The sequence below is a fragment of the Chiroxiphia lanceolata genome, chromosome Z (genome assembly GCF_009829145.1).
Source record: "Chiroxiphia lanceolata isolate bChiLan1 chromosome Z, bChiLan1.pri, whole genome shotgun sequence".
NCBI lineage: Eukaryota > Metazoa > Chordata > Aves > Passeriformes > Pipridae > Chiroxiphia > Chiroxiphia lanceolata.
The window spans coordinates 42,348,105-42,364,033 of record NC_045671.1 but is presented as its reverse complement, the minus strand read 5'-3'; the positions used below and the strand labels follow the sequence as shown (position 1 = coordinate 42,364,033).

At 41.6% G+C, this 15,929-nt stretch overlaps 1 protein-coding gene across 3 annotated transcripts in view; it reads left to right on the top strand.

Annotated features, from left to right (window-relative positions):
* Window positions 1-12,384: 12,384 nt before the first annotated feature.
* The window catches only part of ZNF462 (zinc finger protein 462), a 91,921-nt gene continuing 88,376 nt past the window's right edge, over window positions 12,385-15,929 (top strand). For 2 of the 3 annotated variants that reach the window (XM_032674971.1, XM_032674969.1), the window contains exon 1: window positions 12,385-12,558. The gene's annotated coding sequence lies outside the window, so the exon portion shown is untranslated. Of the gene's footprint in view, window positions 12,559-12,926; window positions 13,075-15,929 lie in introns of those variants that run through there. The other variant, XM_032674970.1, reaches the window with a different exon arrangement.

The window sequence follows — 15,929 nt, the reverse complement described above, 5'->3', positions numbered from 1 at the left end:
CACTTACTCTGCCAAATCCACCTGTGCCTTAAGTTGAGTACAGACACGTTTTCTCCTGATAACTGCATGTCTCCTCAGGAAACACTGGCATTGAAAGGTGCAGTTTGGTTTTTGTGGTTTGTGTTTTATGTTCACCCTTATTACAGCTCTACTTAACCATGGTCATTCAAGCTTCAGTTTGTTCACACTCTTGTTCTACTCCTCATTACTTTGAATATATTGGTAATATATAGGTATTGTTTTGGCAACACTTGCCTGAGAAACTTTAGTTCAATGAGTATTGGTCTTCAGCATCTGCCATACCTATCCAATTTTTTAAGATGCTTACTTCATTTTTATTTTGAAGTATATTTCTCTCTCTCTCTATTTATACTGGAATATAAACACAAATTCTACAAAAGTTTCTAAGATCAATGAAATACAAATTTCACTTAAATTTTTCTGCAAGTCTCAATTTCTGTGGTTATAATTTTTCTCAAATTTATACACTAGGGGATGAATCTGTTTAATAGCTGGGATGATAGTAAGTTCTAAAGTGTTGTGACAAAAGTTGTGTGAAAATATTAAATTCCTGTTTTAAAAGTCTTAAAATCACCATCACTGTATTGAGAAAAAAATAACTGTAAAATATCAATATATTTCAGTACAACTATTCTTCCATTCAAGCCTTAGTTACAGAAGACTATTGTTTTAAAAGCTATTCAGCTATCAGTAAGTTATCAGGATACAACTTATATATTGCTAATGAATTATTTTAAAAATTAGATCAACTGGAATTAATTTAACAGCGCTAGACACAGGCATGTAAGCAGAAAAGAATTATTAAAATTACTTTAGAGATAACAGTTTTCTACATACAGCTATGTAGTTTTACCAAAATGCTGTTGTTATGATTTTGGTTATTTTTATTATATTTATTATTATTTATATTTTGGTTATAAACATGAATTATTAAATTCAAATATGTTGAAATATTCATAAGAGTTTTTTACTTTCTCTTCTGAGTAAAATCAAAAAACAGTTTCAAAATATCCAACCTCTCTTGAAATCAAACCTATGTTTTCCAGACAACTTTATTCAATGTTCATTAAATAGAACATACTGATTAATGAAAACAAACCTGAAATAAGAAGTGCCTGAATTGATTGGTGGCCTTGTGGTGTGTTTTTTAAGACTTTAGAATAGCTTTAATTGTGTTTCATTGCATGGCTCAAGTGACCCAATACACCCCTGTTTCTCGGGAAGATCAATTGCATCTTGTTCTCTTATATTTCAGAAAAAAGGAGAGAATAAGGAATGATTTATGCTCCCAAGACCAAAGAGAATAGAGTCATTCTGCCAGTGGCTGGGAATGGGATTAATTGGATTTTTGTCCTCACCTGCAAGAGTATCTCTTGATAAACCAAAGAAAATAATCACATTAAAAAAATTAAAAGGTTTTTTTTTTTAACTTTCATAAACACCTTTTTGAGATAGGGAAAGGTTAGACTGACCCCTAGACATACTTTTCCTCATCCGTATACCATGTGATTCCAACACTCAGTTCTAGGTCAATTCTTTGGTTTTCAATGCCATTCTAACTCGTGCGTCTGTTGCAATCTTCCTTTTATAATGTATGCCTACAATGCTAAAACCTGCATATATCTTGCTTTTGCTACTCTGGCTTGGAATCTAATTTAAACAAATAAAATTACGGATACTGTGTGAGACTTATTAAAACTGAAAATTACAATATCCAAAGAGACCTATCCACCCTGTGGTGTGTACTTGCATTTAGGTGTCTTCACAAGACATATCTATCAGCATCACTGCAAATTTGTTAGGTATTTTGCTGGTTTTTTTCCCATATAAGTTAATAATTTGTAAAATAACTTAAAAGCAAAAATAATGGGATGTAGAAAATAAAGACTGCAGAAGAAAGAATGTCATCATTGCCTGCTCTTTTCACAGAGGTAAGTTGATGAAATCAGTGTTTGGTGCTTAAACTATGAAAAGGATTGAATAGGAACGATGGAATTTCTTGATTTCACGAGGTAGCACTGGAGACAGTGGAGAGTGTTGGTGCCTTTATATCACACAAGTCTTAGAGAGCAGACACCTCTGTATCCATCTATGTGAAAGTTAACAATAAGGAAGAGGAATAGACCCATATACCTTCAAATGTTCATTCTGGCCTCAAGCTGTCCATTGCTCAGGTTGTTAATGTTTTGACAAGGTTAGATATCCATGGGCAGAAGAACAGAGAAGGATTTTTGAGCTTGGCACAGTAGGAGCATCCTGGTGACAGGATGTGTATAGCTTGGCTGGAGCACCTTGGTTGATAGGGAAAAATTCTGGAAGCAGACAGGTTCCAATGCTCACACGGCAGGAAGCCTTGAACAAAATGAAAAGGTTTGGCAGGCTTCATAACCTAGGAGTGGAATGTGACTCCAAAGCATGTTCCAAGGCTTCTGCAACTGGAGTCATGGGTCAGGCAAGATGATTAGACTAAAGGGCTTGTCTACACAGGAAATGAACTGGTTATATTGAAATAATGATATGCTAAAGCTTGGCTGGTCAGTTTCCCAGTGCAGACAAGTCCTTTCTAAGGCAGAGAAATCCTTGTGAGAGAGGAAAGGCACAAGGTTGGCTAGGCTTATCCATCAGGCTAAACTGTGGCTATTTCAGAGCTGGTTAGTCCAAAGACGACTTTCAGTTCTGCTTGTTGGTGAAGATCAAGGAAAACAACTTCTGATGGATTAATATGTTAGCTGGGAAACTGGAGTCCTTCTGATTGTGAACACTGAGATGAGCTGAACCTTTCACAGGAATGGCAGTGTACATCTCCTAAAACTCATACTTCCTCTGCTTGCGTTCTTCAATCCTCATGCCCAAGGGATAAAGAGCAATACTTCAGGACTTAACGGTAAAGGACAGTGGATGTTTAAATAAACTTGTACAACACTAAACTGCTACAGATTGACATTGGATCACTGCAATGAAGTGTTTGATGGAAAAAAACTTGTTAACACCAGCCCTCCAACCCAGGGAGTGTAAGATCAAGACTGAAAAAAACATTTTGAGCTCTATGCCTCCTCACCAGCAAACCACACCCGAGCTGGTATGCCAAAGGATTCTTGTTGCCGTGAAATTACGTGGCAGCCCGATTTTACACTGAAGATATTGAAATCCGTGAGTAACTAGCTATGAAGCCAATTAATCATTCAGTGTATTAATCCTAGGGACAATTAAGTAGGTAGGCAAACAAATTAATTTATTGGAGTCCCTATGTTTTTTTCTAGTGTGCCATGGGTTCTTGCACTGGAAATTCCCATTTGCAGCTTGAAAGCTGTCAAGAGGGAAAATAGATACCACTGCAGCTCTAGACTTCTCACCTGGAGAGCACAAGAAACATTTTGAAATTAGGGAATAAAAACTTCTGAGGGCTTCTGTAAAATGATCAAAAGGGAAACAGTTAAAAATGTGAGCCCAGTTACAAAGCTGATGTTAAAGTTAGAAGAACGTGAAGAATGAGAAGGTCCAAACATCTTGGAGCTATTGCTCCAGGCTCTCTGAAAACTCAGAAGTACCTGCATCAGCTGTGTTTGAGGTACATTTATCAGAATTTAATTTGCAGTCACAATGACCAGAAACACATTACACAATATGTACACTTAGACCTTGGAGAACAACCAAGCATCAGGGAGAAGCCTACACAGGCACAGCACCTGCAGCCAAAATCACCACCTGAGAACAGAACAGGCAAGCAGCAACAAGTATGATAATCCTGTCTAGAGACAGGGAGCAATTTTCACTGCAAATTCAATTCAACTGCAGCTAAACTGGCTGCAGAATAGACCTGATTATATCCCCCACATATGTAATCTACCTACTTTTACTTCTGAAGAGCTGCGAACTTGCTGTTGTCCTCAACTTTTTTATCCAAAACATGAATCTTTGCTGTTTTCCCTGAAGCTATTAATTTCTTTGTGGCTGTTCTGAAAATATTTGGCTTGGTTACCTTTGCTACAATCACTGTTCTGGTGGAATTCCTGATACCCGCTATGTCTCTTTCAATCTGTTCAAGATACTACTGCCAAATATCAAATCGTGATTCCAGCTACATCCCAGTATTCTCCTAAATCCCCTTCTCTGGTTACTACCTACCATCATGTCAAATTTGAACATTTCTTTTCCTTCTCCCCCACCCCTCCTTTTTTCTTATTTTTCTCCTCCTCTTTCCCTTCCTCTTCCTGTCTCCTTTCCTTACCCTGGATCCTGTTGAACAAGCAGTGTACATATGTCATAACCATCTCTCTATTCAGCTATTTAAAATCTGTGCATTGTCCCTACATTGGCCATATTTCCTTTGTTATCTCTTCCAAGCCCTTCCTTAAGGTGCACTTTCCACAAGAAACTGCCTCACTTATGAAGTGTGTGTGTGTATGAAGTTTTCAAGACCCAGAGCAGAAATCATGCTCATATAGTATAAGTAACATATCTGCTAAATCTCTGTTCAATCATATCACTTCTCATTACATTCCATGTCAAGTTTTGATGCTCGGCATGTTTTACTATTAGAATAATAAGTACCAGCTTGATTGCAGCAATATCTTTTGAAAGACTACACAGAAAAGAGTACCGCCCACTTGCAGTTGTCAGATTTTCATATAAATTAGTTCATTACTGAGGAAATTATGTTGGGGTTTTTTTTCCTGCCATCTTCTTTAGAAATTGATTCAAATATTAATATATTGATTGGACAGGTGGCATTTACATAGAGACTGACACATATAAATAATTGTTACCTTTCTGAAGACAGAATGGGATGCTGAAATGTTTTTGTAATTATAGGTCAGGATTTTTTCCAAGTGTACCGGTCTATTTACAGACTTACTTTCTGTGTTCTCCTTTGCATCTTTCCTTTGTGCTACCTTCTTCCTACTAACAGCATCCACCCACTCACCCTAAAGGCCAAAATATAGCCTGGGTTTCCATAAAAGAGATGGAAAATCCTGATACTGAAATGGTGCTGACAAAAAGGAAGCAAAACCCACCAAGCTGTTTCCACATGTTAGTGTAAAAACATCACTATGTGGAGCCTCAAGACAGATAAGAATGGCCATAGATTATGAAGTATATTTTGAAATGTACAATGTAGCACCTGCCTCCTTAAATATGAGATTACGTTTCATGACTGTGTGTCTGCCCACCTCTGACTAGATCAGTCTGTAATGTAATCACTGTAAATATGAACTCGCATTACAAATTATGGGTCTTCAATTCTGGAGAACACAACAACCAGCTGTGAGGATAAAAGCTCGAAACAATGTCTTCTACATAATTGACACAACATGAGCATAGGTGAGATGTTACAGAAGAAGGGCTGCTCCTTTGAAATACAGTGCATTAAAATAAATTAACGCAGAGAGAACTCTGCAAAACTGTGGTTTAAAATGAAAGGAGGTCAAGGTGGGCATTAGGAGACTGAATAACTCTGGAGAGATCAGAAAGGGTAGCAGAAAACCCCCGTAATTTTCAAAAACAGGCTAGCACTTTGCGAGCTATCAATAAACTATAGTCAAACAGACAGAAACATGTAACTTCAATACGTAACACCTACAAGTAAAAAACCAAATATCTAAACTACTGAAAGGAAATGGTAAAGATTATTAACCCAATTAGATACAAGAATGATCCAAGCAGAAGGTTTAGATTAGTAGTTTCTCCATTGGAGTCAATTAAGCCAACCAAATTGCATCAGCTGATTATTTGGCTGATGATGTGGAGGTGTGGAATGGAAAAAAATTAAAGAGTGCCATAAATATATGGGATTAGGAAAAAATCAATCTTTCAACAGAGATAAATGGAGAGCATATGGATCAGGAAGACCTTCATCTTGTGTTGGTCGCAAACTTAAAATCATGCGAAAAATCTTCAGAGGCTTTTGCTGAAACATGTCCAGAGTAGCAGTGACAGTGACAAGTTCAGAAAGAGGAAAGGTGTGCCCAAAACAAAGGACATTATTAGAAGACAACAGCTGCATGCACTCCAGCAGTGTTTGACTTTCCGTAGTATGCATCCCTATGCTCAGAGGAAAAATGAACTGGAATTGACCGACATGTACAACTGGGACTTCAGCAAAAGCCAAAGAAGAAACAACTCCATTAGGAAATAAACTGCAAGTTGAAGTACTTCAAAACTAGGAGATGAAACACATTGTTTCATTTTTATATCTTCAAAGACACGCAAGATGGGAAATCAACTGTGCCTGAAATCCTTCCACAGGCAACAAAAATACCTACCGAAGTTGCTTCAAAAAATGAAACTTGGGCTAAATTTGTAATGTATCAATAAAAATGTCATCAAACTGCATATACCAGACAGATTATTCAGCAGTACCAGACACTTCCCTACAAAGCCAAAGATGGCCTTGATCAATGTTATGGTGTGCCTAGAAAAATTAGATATCAGAAATACTGGCTAGAAAGTGGAACTCAAACCTTTTTGGAGGCTGTATATTATACAGGTTGATTAGGACATACAGAATAGAAATTATTTGACTGGCATTTGAGAGTTTAAATTTTAGAAATACTGGAGTGTTAGAGAGACATATGAAGAGATGCGAGTTGTATTTAGCTCTCAAAAAAAGAAAGAAGGGGAAATGCATTTCTTGAGGGTATGCAAGTAAAAATAGATTTGTATTGAATTGCATAAATCTAGCAAAATATATTGGGGGGAGGGAGGGCCACACACTGAAAAATGACCGGTAAATATAGCCAGAAACCACTTGTATCTAACCCATACATTCAAAATCGTTTCACAAATCACTCAGTACCTATCCCTTCTGAAAACAAAATCGAAATGTTTCTCCCTTGAAATCTTCTTAGCAGTGAGTATAATGCAATATTGGGATACCATGTTGCTAAACTAACCGGCAAACAGTTGTCATAGTCCGAAAGTCAGATGTTGCAAAGTAGATGCAGTTTCAATCTCATTGACTCCATCTAAAACCACACTAATGGTAAATGAAATCCAGCTGTGTCTTTTGAAGGACTGAATTTCATACAACTTAATTTGCACCTCTAGCAAAGAATATTTTGCTTCTAAAGATTTCAAAAGTGCAAAGTGAATTTGATTAAGCTTCATGGTCACTGCTTTTTAGTAGTAAGAAATGAAGTCAGGATGTGCCTTTAGTTGCTCACATATCCTTGTTATGGCAATTACAGATTTTCCCAAAGTCAGTTTGTTGTTTGTGATGGATAAAACACCCTTTTGACTAGACTGCATTCTATTATTTTATTAAATAAAACTCATCATTGAGAAGAAACAAATAACAACAAATTACTTACTGAAGATCGAGGGCCATTTGTGATTCATGTTTTGGTTACTACGGATGTGTTCTGTTTGCTTCCAACACAATTTTAACACTGAAAAAATTTTTTTCATTAACTCTACTGCGAGATTCACGGGGCTCTAAACACATGGTTTTTTCTCCTGCCTGCACTTTTAGAGATGTTCTTAGATTGGGGAAGTGTGACCTGTGGTACTCACCAAATCCACCCTGAAGTCTACCATAGCCTCCCAACACTCATTACTAAATACAATTAGTGATTTTGTAGAGTGAAATCACTCTCTTTGTAGAGTGATTTCTTGGGTCCTGGTCCTATTGAAGAGTATCTGAGGAAACTCAGTGACATTAATAAAACAAAACTATGAGTTTACCCAAATATCTGACTGCTGAAGATTCAGTTTTCTCCAAGGAGCAAAATCTGTATTTCTAATAATTGCTACTTATACATATATCAGATAAGGAAGTGACTTTCAACACCGAACATGGTCCTCACCATCATAGTTCTTTTAAGCATTCCCAGCAACACAAAAATATATCTTTCTATGGGTCTTCAACACGTGTACTACATTCTAAGATGTCCTTGAAGACAAAGTGATCTCACAGTGAAGAGCTTGTTCTTGGAGACTTCAGTCTGAGCTCTGCCAGAAAGAAAACATTTCAGATTTTGTTAGCAGTTTGAAAGTTGTACGTTTGAATAGAAGAATTTCCTGAAGAGTTCTTAAGAGCCTAGATTTGGACTCTTTACATGCAAACTCTCTTGAATCTGCTGTCTTCTATGAAAGTATTTTCTTAAAGAAAACTTTGCTGATGAGATGTTCCTTGTTTTTCAGGGATTCGAGTGGTACTTCAGTGCTTCCAACCAACCAGTTTCTACTCAAAATCCTTTCAAAGTAAGGAAAACCTTGGAGGTTAAAAAATTTGAGTTGCCAGGGCAAAGGTCAGATCAGCACATTACTAACCTTTTTAGACAGGAAAGTGAAATTCTCTCAGTAGCTGCAGAACATAATATTCTAGAGACAGACTGATACTCAGTTCTTCAGAGAGCTGATACAATACTTGCCTCTTGCATACAGATGCAAAACCTTGGCTCTGGTAGGATAAAACAGCCATGAAGAAAAGAGAGAATAAACAGGAAGTTTCTACAAACTTGTAGGAGAAGGAAGAAATTCTTCCAAATGTGGGGTGAAAAAAAGAATGGTATTTCCAGTTTCATGACTGGGCATTAACAGTTGCCTTACTGTTGATTATGTATAAAGATTTTTCTTTCAGTGTCTTATTTTCCACATTGGTTTCCTGGTATCTCCTTCTCACTAAGACTGTTCACTGTCCACACTGAACATGCCAGGGTTTGCCATCCCGAAGAGCTATTTAGAGCCCATGGAGAAACAGGTTTGGCTGGGGGAAACAAAAAAAAAAAAAAAAAAGAAGTCAAAATATAGCATCATCTTGAGTTTTCTACACTGTCTGCTCACTCCTCTGCTGTGGCCTTGCCACAGTGGCCTCAGCTTCCAGTGGTTGCAGGAGCATTCATGCAAACCCCAATCACTGCACACCAGCAAAATCCTGTCTTGGGGATGAAGTGGTTGGGATCAGGCTCAGGCATGCCAGATTTTCTGGATGAGAAAAGATGTCAATCCTGAGAGGCTGGAAAAATGGTCTTTTTTTTTTTTTTTTTTTTTTCCCCCCTCACCGCAGGCTTTCCTTTCCCTGTCTACATGGTAGAAAACTGACCATCTACCCCAGGATCGATGACGAAGGATTCAAGTTTTTATTTAAAAGCAAGAACATCCTCTTCCAGTGGCTTCAGCCGATACGACAGTGGGACACCACCTTTGCTGGGAAGACGGACAGAAGCTGAAATCCCCTTGGCCCCTCGCCCCCGACTGCAGAGTGGGACTGCTGAGCATCTTGTGGGTCCGTCCCGGCAGCCCCCGCCCGTCCGCACTTGGCAGGGGAGACCCCCGGCTATTCTGACTACAGCCTGACGTCCTCCGGCGACCCAAATGCCAACACCCAGAGCGGAGCAAACTGCCTTCATCAGCCTTAATGGGACAGTTAATCCTCCGGGATAATTAGGACCAGGGGGCTGCCAGTATGGTTAACCTCTTTATTGCTGGGCACGGCGCTGGGGCGAGCCAGGGAGGTTCCCCTCGCCTCCAGTGGCCTCGGCATCTAGAAGAGCCGAAACCAGCGGTCCGAGGGCTCCGGGGAGGCTTCCCCCTCTCTTCTGCCTAGTGGTTGCTTCTTCAAAGCCCAGCGTGTCCACCTCGCTGTTGGCGTTCCCCGGCGGCGCTCAGAGGGCAGTGGGGATGGCAGAAAGCCCGTGGGAGGAAGTTATGGACCACCCGATCCCTGGGGAGAAGCCTCCCGCCCCGTGTGCCCCCCAGCACTGCCCTCCAGAGCCCGGATTCCTCTGGACACTCCTATCTCCTCCCGGGGACGGAGGGTGAGTGTCCGGACACCCGCTTTCCCCGCCGAAACACGGGGGTCTCCTATGGGACCGGCGCAGGAGGACCGCCCCCCCTCCCCCCCCCAGCCAAAACGACGGGAGGAGGGGCGATAGGGCGGGAAAACACTTCCAGACTATCTCCATGAAGATAACAGTTTCTTTCTGGTCAGAAGTACCGTGTTTTGTGGTTGTGGTTACTCTCTCTTTTTTTTTTTTTTTTTCCCTCCCCCCCCCTTTGTTCTTCTGTGTTTTGTTTTGTTTTTAATTTAAAATGTAATGCTGAGAGACAAAGAGGTAAATTATCTGCCTCAGCGTTGATGGTACGTCAAAGATTGCAAAGCCCAGGCGCTCTATTCCTGCGATGAGGATGATTTATAGAAAATTGTAGGCAGAACACATGCACATTCTGGCAGCCGTAAAGACAGTCCCTCCCTTTCCCTTAATGTTCTTTTATCAGCTTCTTAGGAGGTGTCCGCTTCGTTTGTCTGCATGAAACCAGTAGTCTTAGTAGGAATCCTCAGTTTTGGTGTTTTTTCCCCTTTTCCTTAAGAAGGATTCTCTAAATCCAACATTGCTCTTTTGCCCAGATATTATCCTTCCTCCCATTTCCCACAGCACTTGTTTGGGGTGGGGGGGGTGGGGGGGGGGAGCGGAAAGAGGGGAGAGGAGGAGGGAGAAGATCTTTCTCCTGTTCAGTCATTAACTTGCACGGCTCAAAGAAAGAGAAGATTTAATGGGAGAGATCCTTCCTGTGTGCTTTGTACTCACAGCATGCTTGAGGAGGGGAAGATCGGAGGGTGCACGGGTTTAATATTTGACTAGTATCTGGGCTCCAGATTTTTGTGGTTTGGGGTTTTTTTTTGTTGTTGGGTTTTTTGGGGTGGTGGTGGTGTTTGTTTGTTTGTTTGTTTGTTTTTTCTTTCTTGTTTTGCTCTTGCTAGTGTTTCTGAGTTTGGTCTTCAGCTGAGCTGTGAGAGACAACGAATTTCTAACGTGCCTGACCTCTCCCAGAGCCAGTAAAATCTGAACTCAAATTTTATGGAGATCATCTCACGTTCACCACTCATACAGAATTTCCTCGGAGTAGGAGAGGATCTCCCCCTTCACCTGAACCGGAGCTTCGTGGTTCTAGTCTCTCTTCCACCTATGCAAACTGCAGAGCTTGAGGGCTCGAGAAACTCCACTGATGTTCCAATACCAGTCATGCCCTTGTGCTCAAATTGATTTTGCCTCTCTCCCGTGTATTGATTTACTGAATCTGCACGTAACCCCTAATTCCTCTCCTCCATCCTAATCCCCCCTTTCCGCGCTAGACATAACCCTAAAAAGAATCTAACCTAGTGCAGTATAAAGATGGGAGGGGGGGAGGGGGATTGAGGTGGGGCGTGTCGAGCAAAAGAAGTAACTCAGGCCAATGCTTAACAGAAAGGACACTAAATAAAAATGCAAGCTACAGCCCCTTTGTCTTTGTCTGCTTGCCTTCATCACCCAGATACCTTTCTTTGTGAGCCTTGGTCGTTAGTCTCCACGGTTTTAAATACTCAGTCACAAAGAAGCAGACAACTAAGTGTTGGAAGGCATAAAAGTTATTTTAAGTAGATTTATTTATTTTATTTTGCAGCCAAAAACGTTTCACCAATGTAGGAAGTGATTCTGGTGATCGGTAGTACAAGCTCTCTTTTCTCTCAAATGCTTGTGAGAAATAAAAACCCTGGAGATAACTGTCTTTATTTCCAGGAGTAGACTTCAAAATACGTGCCAGAAATGGACAATTTGAGTGTCCTTTCTCCACATCAAATGCGAGCTGGAAAGGAGATTAAAAAGCAACCACGTGGTAGATCTAGTTTTATACTTTCCAACCTCCAGCTCCATTTATGTTCTTTACCCTGCTCAGGGAAGATTAGCCTCTAGATGGATGTGTCCAAGGGATCACCTTGGGGGCAGCTCTGCATGTAGAAACCGGTTTTTGCCATGGCTGGAAGAGAGCTATGACCCAGCAGAGTGCTCCATCCGAGTGGCTCCCCCAGCATCGCAGGAGCTGCTGAGCACTCCTGCACAGGAAGCTTTGTGAAGGCAACAGCTTGGAAGGGGAAGATCTTCAGATCTTTCCCCCTTCTTCTCCTCCTCCCTGGCCCGTGAGTGATTCAGTGTCCCAAACCTTAACTTTTTGTTACCACCTTCCTCCTCTTAATCTCCTTCATCTTCAACACCTCCTTCTCTATCACTACCATCTTCTCCATCTGTCTGCCTCCTGGGTCTTTCTCTCGCTTGTTTGCTTTCCCCCTCCTCTTCCACGTCCCTCCTCTTTCTTCTTGCCTTTTCCTCCTCTCTTTTCTTCTCTTTTCTTTCTCTTTTTCCTCCTTTTCCCCTACACGTTGTTGTTGTTGTTAGAAAGGATTCTTGCACCCCCTGGTGCTCTTGCGTTTTGTGTGGTAGGAGAGGAGATTGTCTTCTTTCTCTCTCTCCCTCTGGTTGCTCATTATTCAGAGAGAGACACAGAGGGTGAGAGAGAGAGAGAGAGAGAGAGAGACGGATATCTCAGGTCATCTGCAGCTGCAGCAAACCAGTGAAGGAGAGAGAGAGAGAGAGAGGGAGAGGGAGAGGGAGGGGGGGGGGGGGAAGCAGGGAAAGATGGCGATCCTCCATTGCTGAGACCTGGCAAGGAGCACATGAGACTCACAAAACAACTTCCACAACAATAACAAGAAGAGCTAGGCAGGGAGGAAGAGGAGAGGAGAGGAGGCAGCAGCAAGAGCAGCAGTGCCGGGACGCTCCTGTAAGTTCTTGCAATTAAAACCCATCTCTGGTTTGGCATTGGAGAGATCATCTCTCGTTTGTATGTGTGTGTTTTGTTTAGTCTTTTCTGCCTGTCTTTCTTTTCACCACCTTCCTCTGAATCCATTCATTCCGTCAACGGAGGAAGGAGGAAGAAAGAAAGGAAGAAAAAAAAAGAGAAGAGAGGGGAGCGAGAGCGGGGTGTTTTGTTTGAGAGAGAAGTCTCTTGCATGGAGGAGGAGAAGAGGAGGAGGTGCTGGTGGTGGTGGTGGTGGTGGTGGTGGGAGGAGGAGGAAGGCGGTTAATTAATTTTTTGTTGTTGCATTACGGAGGGGGATGGGGGGGCAATATGGGGAGATAAGTGAGATACCAGCCGAGCTTTCGGGGTGGGGGGTACCCGAGTGGATATGTGTGTGTGTGCGAGGTCTGGATGGTGCTGTGCGTGTGGACTTGGATCAGAAACGGGAGACACACGGAGGAGAGAAAAGCTCCGTGCTGGCACGACCCAGGCAATCGGGTGACCTCTTTCTTCCTTCCTTCCTTTCTTTCTCCTTTCTTTCTTTCTTTTTCTTTCTTTCTTTCTTTCCTTCTTTCTTTCTTTCTTTCTTTCTTTCAGTCACTCTCCCCCTCCTCCTCTTTCTCCTCATCCCCTCTCGCTGCCCTCTTCGCCATTGGCGAGGTTGGTCCCTCACCCCGGCGGTGGTACCCCCACCGCGGCTCGCTGGGATGCGGGGGTCCCCGGCAGCGTCGGGGCTGGGGGGCTGGTGGTGCCCGCAGGAGGTTGCTTGGAGGAGGACAGCGTTCAGCTGGAGAGCAGGAGCCATTACACACCCTTGTGCTCTCCTTTGAGAGAAAGAGAGCGAGAAGGGAAGAAAGGAAAGGGAAGGAGCCCACTTCTACTTGCTCAGTTCCCCGATGTCCCTACCTTTAAACCAGGCAAGGGAGAAGGCGCTTTCTCCTCTGTCCCTTTCTCAACCACCCAGAGCAGGTTTCTCCCTATCTCTCCCCCTCTTTCCCTTTCTTTATCTCCCTGTCCTCCATTTGCAAGCTGTCTGCTTTGGTTCCAGTCCAGGCTCCACAACACAAAGCTTCTCCTCGCTCTCGCACACATGCACACAGAGTCCACAGGCTCTTTATGTCTTCTGGAGTAACCTTCTCCTTCCCCCCTCGCCCTCCCCCCCCCCCCGGCCCCTCTCAGCATTTTGGTTTCTATTCTCCACACAGAGAGATCCTCCTGGAGCTTCATGTAGTTGTGATCTGATAGGATTCCTCTCCCCCTTCACCTCCTTCTTTTGGGGGAGAAAAAGGCAAAGTTTCATTTGTTTTTCTGGTGTTTGGAAGGAGAAAGACCTTCAAGTTTGAGTGCTTTCTGCTGCTGCTTTTGTGTGTGCATCTGTAGGGGTCTGTTTGTCTCATGAAGCTGCTTGCATGTCTAAGAGGAAGTGACTAGTTTGGCAGAGAGCTGTGATCTGAGTCAGGTAAGCCATGTCATGTTCTCTAGCTCCACCAGAAAATGGAGGAGAGAGAGAGAGTAGACAAAGCTGAGATGGGAAGTGCTCCTAACATTGTGGATATCTCTCCAGGTTTTGAAGCTTTGCTGGCAGTAGCTGGCTTAATCATGATTTTTTCCCCTAAGGTTTCCTTCAGATTTTTCAGTGTACAACATTGTGATGGGTCTTCTCACTGTCTTCATGCTATCAGGAAATGAGGATTGGAGGAAATTGTTCAGATTCTCCTTCACACAAGAGAAACACATCCTCAGGCTTTTTTTCTCTGATGCTTACATGTGGAGGTCACCTTTTTAGATATTTTTCTTTGGTTAAACACCACAGAATTTAAGAGGTTGATCAGTTGGCCAAATAAATAGTGTATGTAAGCATATATATAGATTTTCGAAAGTGTTTGGAGGTAAGTGCATGCACCTTGAGGCTGCTCAGGTTCTTCCAGAGGATATAATAAAATGTCTTTTTTTTTCCTAGGTGATGATGATGGTGCCTAATTTTGGGGATTTTTAACATCTCATTTTCAAGAGTATTCCTTCTTTTGGATGTGTTTTAAATTTAGATGGAATATTTCTCCCCACTCACTAGGTTGCATTAAAATGATACTGGCAAGCTTTTAGGAGGTTCCTCAGAGCATCATAACATTCATAATTTCTCTTGGAAAAAAACAAAGCAGTTTTCACAGCTGTCTTTTTGGTGTCATAAAATACTGTTTTTCTGAAAAGTCAGAGCAACATTCTTATTATGATTTTAATGTTATTATGGAAACCTGAGATCTTTAAAGTGAGATAGCAGTTGAACAGGAGTTTGTCTGCTTTTTTTTCACACAGCTTTTAATCTGAAATAGTTTTGAGTAGACCCAAAGCAGGCCTTGCTCTTTCCCCACCCACCTAAATTTGCACATCAGTTGCATGGTAGATGCAGTTCCTCAAAAAGTTCAAAGTACATACTGAAATGCATGAGGGGGACTGAAATGCAGTTTCATTCACTGATTCAATAGTGCTGTTGAGCTTGAAGGCAGAGCTTCATGGAAAAGTATCAGTTATGTTCATAGCTGCGTTACTCTGAAGAGTTTAAGAACAAATTTGTGTTACAAATGGAAGATGTAAGTGTCAGGGTAAGGACCAGTGAATCTGAATCACAACACTCCCAGATGTGCAAGAAAATAGAAAGATTTGAGGATTGCAATGACTTGTGATGAAATTGAGATCCAGCTGAAAGGTTAAAATCAGTGTCCTTGTTTTATTTTTGCTATGGAAAAAATGTAATCAAATATACCTTGGAAGGATATTGCTTTATCAACTGTGCATTTCTTAAGTTCTGGTTGCTGATAACATCACCCAAATTACTGAGATACTGTGGTTGTCTCCATATTTTAGAAGAGGGCCATGGAGCATACCATTTCAGGTATGTTTAATCTTACATTTTGACAAAAGGAGAAGTTAACCGTTTTGGTTTTTAGGGTTGGGGTTTTTTTGTTGTTGTTATTGTTTGGTTGGTTTGGGTTTTTTGTTGTTGTGGTGGTGTTTTGGGTTTTTTATCCCCCTGAGGTCATATTATTTGATGCATTTTTCAGTCTTTGCACAGGTCTTAATCAGCAACCATTGAAGAAACTGAAAAATTGCCCACTGACCTTTGCTTATTTGAGTCAGATCATAGATATCCCTCCTCTATATAAGAAGACTATGCTGACTACTCATAGTTCAGAACTTAATCTCCTCTCACTGCTTGAGAGGTCAGCTGGTGTTTGCACCACAATGTGCCCTAGAAATGCATTGCCACTGAACATGGGACGTGCACTCCAAGAACGGTTTGAGATTTATGCTCAGGATCTTTATGATCTTACCCTACTTTGTGGTCACAGACAACC